The following is a 10913-nucleotide window of genomic DNA, read 5'->3' as shown; positions in this document are numbered from 1 at the left end:
CATCGGAATCTAATACTGGTCTCCCAGGAGCCGCTCAAACCACAAACTCTTAGAAGATTCACTTTTCCTGTACCTAAGTCGGCATTGTGCCTTTTGTATTTAATTCCGATGCGATTTCTGTATTTCATGATCAATGTGAAGGTCCAAGGGATACAGTAAACCTGCACTGGTGCATCGGAATCTAATACTGGTCTCCCAGGAGCCGCTCTAACCACAAACTCTTAGAAGATTCACTTTTCTTGTACTTAAGTCGGCATTGTGCCTTTTGTATTCAATTCCGATGCGATTTCTGTGTTTCATGATCAATGTGAAGGTCCAAGGGATACAGTAAACCTGCACTGGTGCATCGAAATCTAATACTGGTCACCCAGGAGAAGCTCAAACCACAAAATCTTAGAAGATTCAATCTTCTTGTACGTAAGTCGGCATTGTGCTTTTTCTATTTAATTCCGATGCGATTTCTGTGTTTCATGGTCAATGTGAAGGTCCAAGGGATACAGTAAACCTGCACTGGTGCATCGGAATCTAAATCTTGTCACCCAGGTGCCGCTCAAACCACAAACTCTTAGAAGATTCACTCTTCTTGTACTTAAGTCGGCATTGTGCTTTTGTATTCAATTCCGATGCGATTTCTGTGTTTCATGGTCAATGTGAAGAACCAAGGGATACAGTAAACCTGCACTGGTGCATCGGAATCTAATACTGGTCACCCAGGAGCCGCTCAAACCACAAACTCTTAGAAGATTCACTCTTCTTGTACTTAAGTCGGCATTGTGCCTTTTGTATTCAATTCCGATGGGATTTCTGTGTTTCATGGTCAATGTGAAGGTCCAATGAATACAGTAAACCTGCACTGGTGCATCGGAATCTAATACTGGTCACTTAGGAGCCGCTCACACCACAAACTCTTAGAAGATTCACTCTTCTTGTACTTAAGTCGGCATTGTGCCTTTGGTATTCAATTCCGATACGATTTCTGTTTTTCATGGTTAATGTGAAGGTCCAAGAGATACAGTAAACCTGCTCTGGTGCATCGGAATCTAATACTGGTCACCCAGGAGCCGCTCAAACCACAAACTCTTAGAAGATTCACTCTTCTTGTACTTAAGTCGGCATTGTGCTTTTTCTATTCGATTCCGATGCGATTTCTGTGTTTCATGGTCAATGTGAAGGTCCAAGGGATACAGTAAACCTGCTCTGGTGCATCGGAATCTAATACTGGTCACCCAGGAGCCGCTCAAACCACAAACTCTTAGAAGATTCACTCTTCTTGTACTTAAGTCGGCATTGTGCCTTTTGTATTCAATTCCGATGCGATTTCTGTGTTTCATGGTCAATGTGAAGGTCCAAGGGATACAGTAAACCTGCACTGGTGCATCGGAATCTAATACTGGTCACCCAATAGCCGCTCAAACCACAATCTCTTAGAAGATTCACTCTTCTTGTACTTAAGTCGGCATTGTGCCTTTTGTATTCAATTCCGATGCGATTTCTGTGTTTCATGGTCAATGAGAAGGTCCAAGGGATACAGTAAACCTGCACTGGTGCATCAGAATCAAATACTGGTCACCCAGGAGCCGCTCAAACCACAATCACTTTGAAGATTCACTCTCCTTGTACTTAAGTCGGCATTGTGCCTTTTGTATTCAATTACGATGCGATTTCTGTGTTTCATGGTCAATGTGAAGGTCCAAGCGATACAGTAAACCTGCACCGGTGCATCGCAATCTAATGCTGGTCTCCCAGGAGACGCTCAAAACACAAACTTTTAGAAGATTCACTCTTCTTGTACTTAAGTCGGCATTGTGCCTTTTGTATTCAATTCCGATGCGATTTCTGTGTTTCATGGTCAGTGTGGAAGTCCTAGGGATACAGCAAACCTGCACTGGTGCATCGGAATCTAACACTGGTCTCCCAGGAGCCGCTCAAACCACAAACTCTTGGAAGTTTCACTCTTCTTGTACTTAAGTCGGCATTGTGCGTTTTGTATTCAATTCCGAAGCGATTTCTGTGTTTCATGGTCAATGTGAAGGTCCAAGTGATACAGTAAACCTGCACTGGTGCATCGGAATCTAATACTGGACACCATGGAGCCGCTCAAACCACAAAATCTTAGAAGATTCACTCTTCTTGTACTTAAGTCGGCATTGTGCCTTTTGTATTCAATTCCGATGCGATTTCTGTGTTTCATGGTCAATGTGAAGGTCCTAGGGATACAGTAAACCTGCACTGGTGCATCGGAATCTAAATCTTGTCACCCAGGAGCCGCTCAAACCACAAACTCTTAGAAGATTCACTCTTCTTGTACTTAAGTCGGCATTGTGCTTTTGTATTCAATTCCGATGCGATTTCTGTGTTTCATGGTCAATGTGAAGAACCAAGGGATACAGTAAACCTCCACTGGTGCATCGGAATCTAATACTGGTCACCCAGGAGCCACTCAATCCACAAACTCTTAGAAGATTCACTCTTCTTGTACTTAAGTCGGCATTGTGCCTTTTGTATTCAATTCCGATGGGATTTCTGTGTTTCATGGTCAATGTGAAGGTCCAATGGATACAGTAAACCTGCACTGGTGCATCGGAATCTAATACTGGTCACTTAGGAGCCGCTCACACCACAAACTCTTAGAAGATTCACTCTTCTTGTACTTAAGTCGGCATTGTGCCTTTGGTATTCAATTCCGATGCGATTTCTGTTTTTCATGGTTAATGTGAAGGTCCAAGGGATACAGTAAACCTGCTCTGGTGCATCGGAATCTAATACTGGTCACCCAGGAGCCGCTCAAACCACAAACTCTTAGAAGATTCACTCTTCTTGTACTTAAGTCGGCATTGTGCTTTTTCTATTCGATTCCGATGTGATTTCTGTGTTTCATGGTCAATGTGAAGGTCCAAGGGATACAGTAAACCTGCTCTGGTGCATCGGAATCTAATACTGGTCACCCAGGAGCCGCTCAAACCACAAACTCTTAGAAGATTCACTCTTCTTGTACTTAAGTCGGCATTGTGCCTTTTGTATTCAATTCCGATGCTATTTCTGTGTTTAATGGTCAATGTGAAGGTCCTAGGGATACAGTAAACCTGCACTGGTGCATCGGAATCTAAATCTTGTCACCCAGGAGCCGCTCAAACCACAAACTCTTAGAAGATTAACTCTTCTTGTACTTAAGTCGGCATTGTGCTTTTGTATTCAATTCCGATGCGATTTCTGTGTTTCATGGTCAATGTGAAGAACCAAGGGATACAGTAAACCTGCACTGGTGCATCGGAATCTAATACTGGTCACCCAGGAGCCGCTCAAACCACAAACTCTTAGAAGATTCACTCTTCTTGTACTTAAGTCGGCATTGTGCCTTTTGTATTCAATTCCGATGAGATTTCTGTGTTTCATGGTCAATGTGAAGGTCCAATGGATACAGTAAACCTGAACTGGTGCATCGGAATCTAATACTGGTCACTTAGGAGCCGCTCACACCACAAACTCTTAGAAGATTCACTCTTCTTGTACTTAAGTCGGCATTGTGCCTTTGGTATTCAATTCCGATGCGATTTCTGTTTTTCATGGTTAATGTGAAGGTCCAAGGGATACAGTAAACCTGCTCTGGTGCATCGGAATCTAATACTGGTCACCCAGGAGCCGCTCAAACCACAAACTCTTAGAAGATTCACGCTTCTTGTACTTAAGGTGCCATTGTGCCTTTTGTATTCAATTCCGATGCGATTTCTGTGTTTCATGGTCAATGTGAAGGTCCAAGGGATACAGTAAACCTGCACTAGTGCATCGGAATCTAATACTGGTCACCCAGGAGCCGCTCACACCTCAAACTCTTAGAAGAATCACTCTTCTTGTACTTAAGTCGGCATTGTGCATTTTGTATTCAATTCCGATGCGATTTCTGTGTTTCATGGTCAATGTGAAGGTCCAAGGGATACAGTAAACCTGCACTGGTGCATCGGAATCTAATACTGGTCTCCCAGGAGCCGCTCAAAACACAAACTCTTAGAAGATTCACTTTTCTTGTACTTAAGTCGGCATTGTGCATTTTGTATTCAATTCCGATGCGATTTCTGTGTTTCATGGTCAATGTGAAGGTCCAAGGGATACAGTAAACCTGCACTGGTGCATCGGAATCTAATACTGGTCACCCAGGAGCCGCTCAAACCACAATCTCTTAGAAGATTCACTCTTCTTGTACTTAAGTCGGCATTGTGCCATTTGTATTCAATTCCGATGGGATTTCTGTGTTTCATGGTCAATGTGAGGGTCCAATGGATACAGTAAACCTGCACTGGTGCATCGGAATCTAATACTGGTCACTTAGGAGCCGCTCACACCACAAACTCTTAGAAGATTCACTCTTCATGTACTTAAGTCGGCATTGTGCCTTTGGTATTCAATTCCGATGCGATTTCTGTGTTTCATGGTTAATGTGAAGGTCCAAGGGATACAGTAAACCTGCTCTGGTGCATCGGAATCTAATACTGGTCACCCAGGAGCCGCTCAAACCACAAACTCTTAGAAGATTCACTCTTCTTGTACTTAAGTCGGCATTGTGCTTTTTCTATACAATTCCGATGCGATTTCTGTGTTTAATGGTCAATGTGAAGGTCCAAGGGATACAGTAAATCTGCACTGGTGCATCGGAATCTAATACCGGTCTCCCAGGAGCCGCTCAAACCACAAACTCTTAGAAGATTCACGCTTCTTGTACTTAAGTCGGCATTGTGCCTTTTGTATTCAATTCCGATGCGATTTCTGTGTTTCATGGTCAATGTGAAGGTCCAAGGGATACAGTAAACCTGCACTAGTGCATCGGAATCTAATACTGGTCACCCAGGAGCCGCTCACACCTCAAACTCTTAGAATATTCACTCTTCTTGTACTTAAGTCGGCATTGTGCATTTTGTATTCAATTCCGATGCGATTTCTGTGTTTCATGGTCAATGTGAAGGTCCAAGGGATACAGTAAACCTGCACTGGTGCATCGGAATCTAATACTGGTCTCCCAGGAGCCGCTCAAAACACAAACTCTTAGAAGATTCACTTTTCTTGTACTTAAGTCGGCATTGTGCATTCTGTATTCATTTCCGATGCGATTTCTGTGATTCATGGTCAATGTGAAGGTCCAAGGGATACAGTAAACCTGCACTGGTGCATCGGAATCTAATACTGGTCACCCAGGAGCCGCTCAAACCACAAACTCTTCGAAGATTCACTCTCCTTGTACTTAAGTCGGCATTGTGCGTTTTGTATTCAATTCCGATGCGATTTCTGTGTTTCATGGTAAATGTGAAGGTCCAAGGGATACAGTAAACCGGCACTGGTGCATCGGAATCTAATACTGGTCTCCCAGGAGCCGCTCAAACCACAAACTCTTAGTAGATTCACTTTTCTTGTACCTAAGTCGGCATTGTGCCTTTTGTATTCAATTCCGATGCGATTTCTGTGTTTCATGGTCAGTGTGGAAGTCCGAGGGATACAGTAAACCTGCACTGGTGCAACGGAATCTAATACTGGTCTCCCAGGAGCCGCTCAAACCACAACCTCTTGGAAGATTCACTCTTCTTGTACTTAAGTCGGCATTGTGCCTTTTGTATTCAATTCCGATTCGATTTCTGTGTTTCATGGTCAATGTGAAGGTCCAAGGGATACAGTAAACCTCCACTGGTGCATCGGAATCTAATACTGGTCTCCCAGGAGCCGCTCAAACCACAAACTCTTAGAAGATTCACTCTTCTTGTACTTAAGTCGGCATTGTGCCTTTCCTATTCAATTCCGATGCGATTTCTGTGTTTCATGGTTAATGTGAAGGTCCAAGGTATACAGTAAACCTGCACTGGTGCATCGGAATCTAATACTGGTCACCCAGGAGCCGCTCAAACCACAAACTCTTAGAAGATTCACTCTTCTTGTACTTAAGTCAGCATTGTGCTTTTTCTATTCAATTCCGATGCGATTTCTGTGTTTCATGGTCAATGTGAAGGTCCAATGGATACAGTAAACCTGCACTGGTGCATCGGAATCTAATACTGGTCACTTAGGAGCCGCTCACACCACAAACTCTTAGAAGATTCACTCTTCTTGTACTTAAGTCGGCATTGTGCCTTTGGTATTCAATTCCGATGCGATTTCTGTGTTTCATGGTTAATGTGAAGGTCCAAGGGATACAGTAAACCTGCTCTGGTGCATCGGAATCTAATACTGGTCACCCAGGAGCCGCTCAAACCACAAACTCTTAGAAGATTCACTCTTCTTGTACTTAAGTCGGCATTGTGCTTTTTCTATTCAATTCCGATGCGATTTCTGTGTTTCATGGTCAATGTGAAGGTCCAAGGGATACAGTAAATCTGCACTGGTGCATCGGAATCTAATACTGGTCTCCCAGGAGCCGCTCAAACCACAAACTCTTAGAAGATTCACTTTTCTTGTACTTATGTCGGCATTGTGCATTTTGTATTCAATTCCGATGCGATTTCTGTGTTTCATGGTCAATGTGAAGGTCCAAGGGATACAGTAAACCTGCACTGGTGCATCGGAATCTAATACTGGTCACCCAGGAGCCGCTCAAACCACAAACTCTTCGAAGATTCACTCTCCTTGAACTTAAGTCGGCATTGTGCCTTTTGTATTCAATTCCGATGCGATTTCTGTGTTTCATGGTAAATGTGAAGGTCCAAGGGATACAGTAAACCTGCACTGGTGCATCGGAATCTAATACTGGTCTCCCAGGGGCCGCTCAAACCACAAACTCTTAGAAGATTCACTTTTCTTGTACTTAAGTCGGCATTGTGCCTTTTGTATTCAATTCCGATGCGATTTCTGTGTTTCATGGTCAATGTGAAGGTCCAAGGGATACAGTAAACCTGCACTGGTGCATCGAAATCTAATACTGGTCACCCAGGAGAAGCTCAAACCACAAACACATAGAAGATTCACTCTTCTTGTACGTAAGTCGGCATTGTGCTTTTTCTATTCAATTCCGATGCGATTTCTGTGTTTCATGGTCAATGTGAAGGTCCAAGGGATACAGTAAACCTTCAATGGTGCATCGGAATCTAATACTGGTCACCATGGAGCCGCTCAAACCACAAACTCTTAGAAGATTCACTCTTCTTGTACTTAAGTCGGCATTGGGCCCTTTGTATTCAATTCCGATGCGATTTCTGTGTTTCATGGTCAATGTGAAGGTCCAAGGGATACAGTAAACCTGCAGTGGTGCATCGGAATCTAATACTTGTCCCCCAGGAGCCGCTCAAACCACAAACTCTTAGAAGATTCACTCTTCTTGTACTTAAGTTGGTATTGTGCCTTTTGTATTCAATTCCGATGCGATTTCTGTGTTTCATGGTCAATGTGAAGGTCCAAGGGATACAGTAAACCTGCACTGGTGCATCGGAATCTAATACTGGTCACCCAGGAGCCGCTCAAACCACAATCTCTTAGAAGATTCACTCATCTTGTACTTAAGTCGGCATTGTGCCTTTTGTATTCAATTCCGATGCGATTTCTGTGTTTCATGGTCAATGTGAATGTCCTAGGGATACAGTAAACCTGCACTGGTGCATCGGAATCTAATACTTGTCACCCAGGAGCCGCTCAAACCACAAACTCTTAGAAGATTCACTCTTCTTGTACTTAAGTCGGCATTGTGCTTTTTCTATTCAATTCCGATGCGATTTCTGTGTTTCATGGTCAATGTGAAGGTCCAAGGGATACAGTTAATCTGCACTGGTGCATCGGAATCTAATACTGGTCTCCCAGGAGCCGCTCAAACCACAAACTCTTAGAAGATTCACGCTTCTTGTACTTAAGTCGGCATTGTGCCTTTTGTATTCAATTCCGATGCGATTTCTGTGTTTCATGGTCAATGTGAAGGTCCAAGGGATACAGTAAACCTGCACTAGTGCATCGGAATCTAATACTGGTCACCCAGGAGCCGCTCAAACCACAAACTCTTCGAAGATTCACTTTCCTTGTACTTAAGTCGGCATTGTGCGTTTTGTATTCAATTCCGATGCGATTTCTGTGTTTCATGGTAAATGTGAAGGTCCAAGGGATACAGTAAACCTGCACTGGTGCATCGGAATCTAATACTGGTCTCCCAGGAGCCGCTCAAACCACAAACTCTTAGTAGATTCACTTTTCTTGTACCTAAGTCGGCATTGTGCCTTTTGTATTCAATTCCGATGCGATTTCTGTATTTCATGGTCAATGTGACGGTCCAAGGGATACAGTAAACCTGCACTGGTGCATCGGAATCTAATACTGGTCTCCCAGGAGCCGCTCAAACCACAAACTCTTAGAAGATTCACTTTTATTGTACTTAAGTCGGCATTGTGCCTTTTGTATTCAATTCCGATGCGATTTCTGTGTTTCATGGTCAATGTGAAGGTCCAAGGGATACAGTAAACCTGCACTGGTGCATCGGAATCTAATACTGGTCACCCAGGAGAAGCTCAAACCACAAAGTCTTAGAAGATTCACTCTTTTTGTACGTAAGTCGGCATTGTGCTTTTTCTATTGAATTCCGATGCGATTTCTGTGTTTCATGGTCAATGTGAAGGTCCAAGGGATACAGTAAACCTGCAATGGTGCATCGGAATCTAATACTGGTCACCATGGAGCCGCTCAAACCACAAACTCTTAGAATATTCACTCTTCTTGTACTTAAGTCGGCATTGTGCCTTTTGTATTCAATTCCGATGCGATTTCTGTGTTTCATGGTCAATGTGAAGGTCCAAGGGATACAGTACACCTGCACTGGTGCATCGGAATCTAATACTTGTCACCCAGGAGCCGCTCAAACCACAAACTCTTAGAAGATTCACTCTTCTTGTACTTAAGTCGGCATTGTGCCTTTTGAATTCAATTCCGATGCGATTTCTGTGTTTCATGGTCAATGTGAAGGTCCAAGGGATACAGTAAACCTGCACTGGTGCATCGGAATCTAATACTGGTCACCCAGGAGCCGCTCAAACCACAATCTCTTAGAAGATTCACTCTTCTTGTACTTAAGTCGGCATTGTGCCTTTTGTATTCAATTCCGATGCGATTTCTGTGTTTCATGGTCAATGTGAAGGTCCAAGGGATACAGTCAACCTGCACTGGTGCATCGCAATCTAATGCTGGTCTCCCAGGAGCCGCTCAAAACACAAACTCTTAGAAGATTCACTCTTCTTGTACTTAAGTCGGCATTGTGCCTTTTGTATTCAATTCCGATGCGATTTCTGTGTTTCATGGTCAGTGTGGAAGTCCTAGGGATACAGCAAACCTGCACTGGTGCATCGGAGTCTAACACTGGTCTCCCAGGAGCCGCTCAAACCACAATCTCTTGGAAGTTTCACTCTTCTTGTACTTAAGTCGGCATTGTGCGTTTTGTATTCAATTCCGATGCGATTTCTGTGTTTCATGGTCAATGTGAAGGTCCAAGGGATACAGTAAACCTGCACTGGTGCATCGGAATCTAATACAGGTCGCTTAGGAGCCGCTCACACCACAAACTCTTAGAAGATTCACTCTTCTTTTACTTAAGTCGGCATTGTGCCTTTTGTATTCAATTCCGATTCGATTTCTGTGTTTCATGGTCAATGTGAAGGTCCAAGGGATACAGTAAACCTCAACTGGTGCATCGGAATCTAATACTGGTCTCCCAGGAGCCGCTCAAACCACAAACTCTTAGAAGATTCACTCTTCTTGTGCTTAAGTCGGCATTGTGCCTTTCCTATTCAATTCCGATGCGATTTCTGTGTTTCATGGTTAATGTGAAGGACCAAGGTATACAGTAAACCTGCACTGGTGCATCGGAATCTAATACTGGTCACCCAGGAGCCGCTCAAACCACAAACTCTTAGAAGATTCACTCTTCTTGTACTTAAGTCAGCATTGTGCTTTTTCTATTCAATTCCGAAGCGATTTCTGTGTTTCATGGTCAATGTGAAGGTCCAATGGATACAGTAAACCTGCACTGGTGCATCGGAATCTAATACTGGTCACTTAGGAGCCGCTCACACCACAAACTCTTAGAAGATTCACTCTTCTTGTACTTAAGTCGGCATTGTGCCTTTGGTATTCAATTCCGATGCGATTTCTGTATTTCATGGTTAATGTGAAGGTCCAAGGGATACAGTAAACCTGCTCTGGTGCATCGGAATCTAATACTGGTCACCCAGGAGCCGCTCAAACCACAAACTCTTAGAAGATTCACTCTTCTTGTACTTAAGTCGGCATTGTGCTTTTTCTATTCAATTCCGATGCGATTTCTGTGTTTCATGGTCAATGTGAAGGTCCAAGGGATACAGTAAATCTGCACTGGTGCATCGGAATCTAATACTGGTCTCCCAGGAGCCGCTCAAACCACAAACTCTTAGAAGATTCACGCTTCTTGTACTTAAGTCGGCATTGTGCATTTTGTATTCAATTCCGATGCGATTTCTGTGTTTCATGGTCAATGTGAAGGTCCAAGGGATACAGTAAACCTGCACTGGTGCATCGGAATCTAATACTGGTCACCCAGGAGCCGCTCAAACCACAAACTATTGGAAGATTCACTCTCCTTGTACTTAAGTCGGCATTGTGCCTTTTGTATTCAATTCCGATGCGATTTCTGTGTTTCATGGTAAATGTGAAGGTCCAAGGGATACAGTAAACCTGCACTGGTGCATCGGAATCTAATACTAGTCTCCCAGGAGCCGCTCAAACCACAAACTCTAAGAAGATTCACTTTTCTTGTACTTAAGTCGGCATTGTGCCTTTTGTATTCAATTCCGATGCGATTTCTGTGTTTCATGGTCAATGTGAAGGTCCAAGGGATACAGTAAACCTGCACTGGTGCATCGGAATCTAATACTTGTCACCCAGGAGCCGCTCAAACCACAAACTCTTAGAAGATTCACTCTTCTTGTACTTAAGTC

Source organism: Schistocerca nitens, chromosome 3 (genome assembly GCF_023898315.1).
Source record: "Schistocerca nitens isolate TAMUIC-IGC-003100 chromosome 3, iqSchNite1.1, whole genome shotgun sequence".
NCBI classification, from domain to species: Eukaryota; Metazoa; Arthropoda; class Insecta; order Orthoptera; family Acrididae; genus Schistocerca; species Schistocerca nitens.
The sequence above is the reverse complement of the archived record's forward strand: the minus strand, read 5'-3'. Positions refer to the sequence as shown.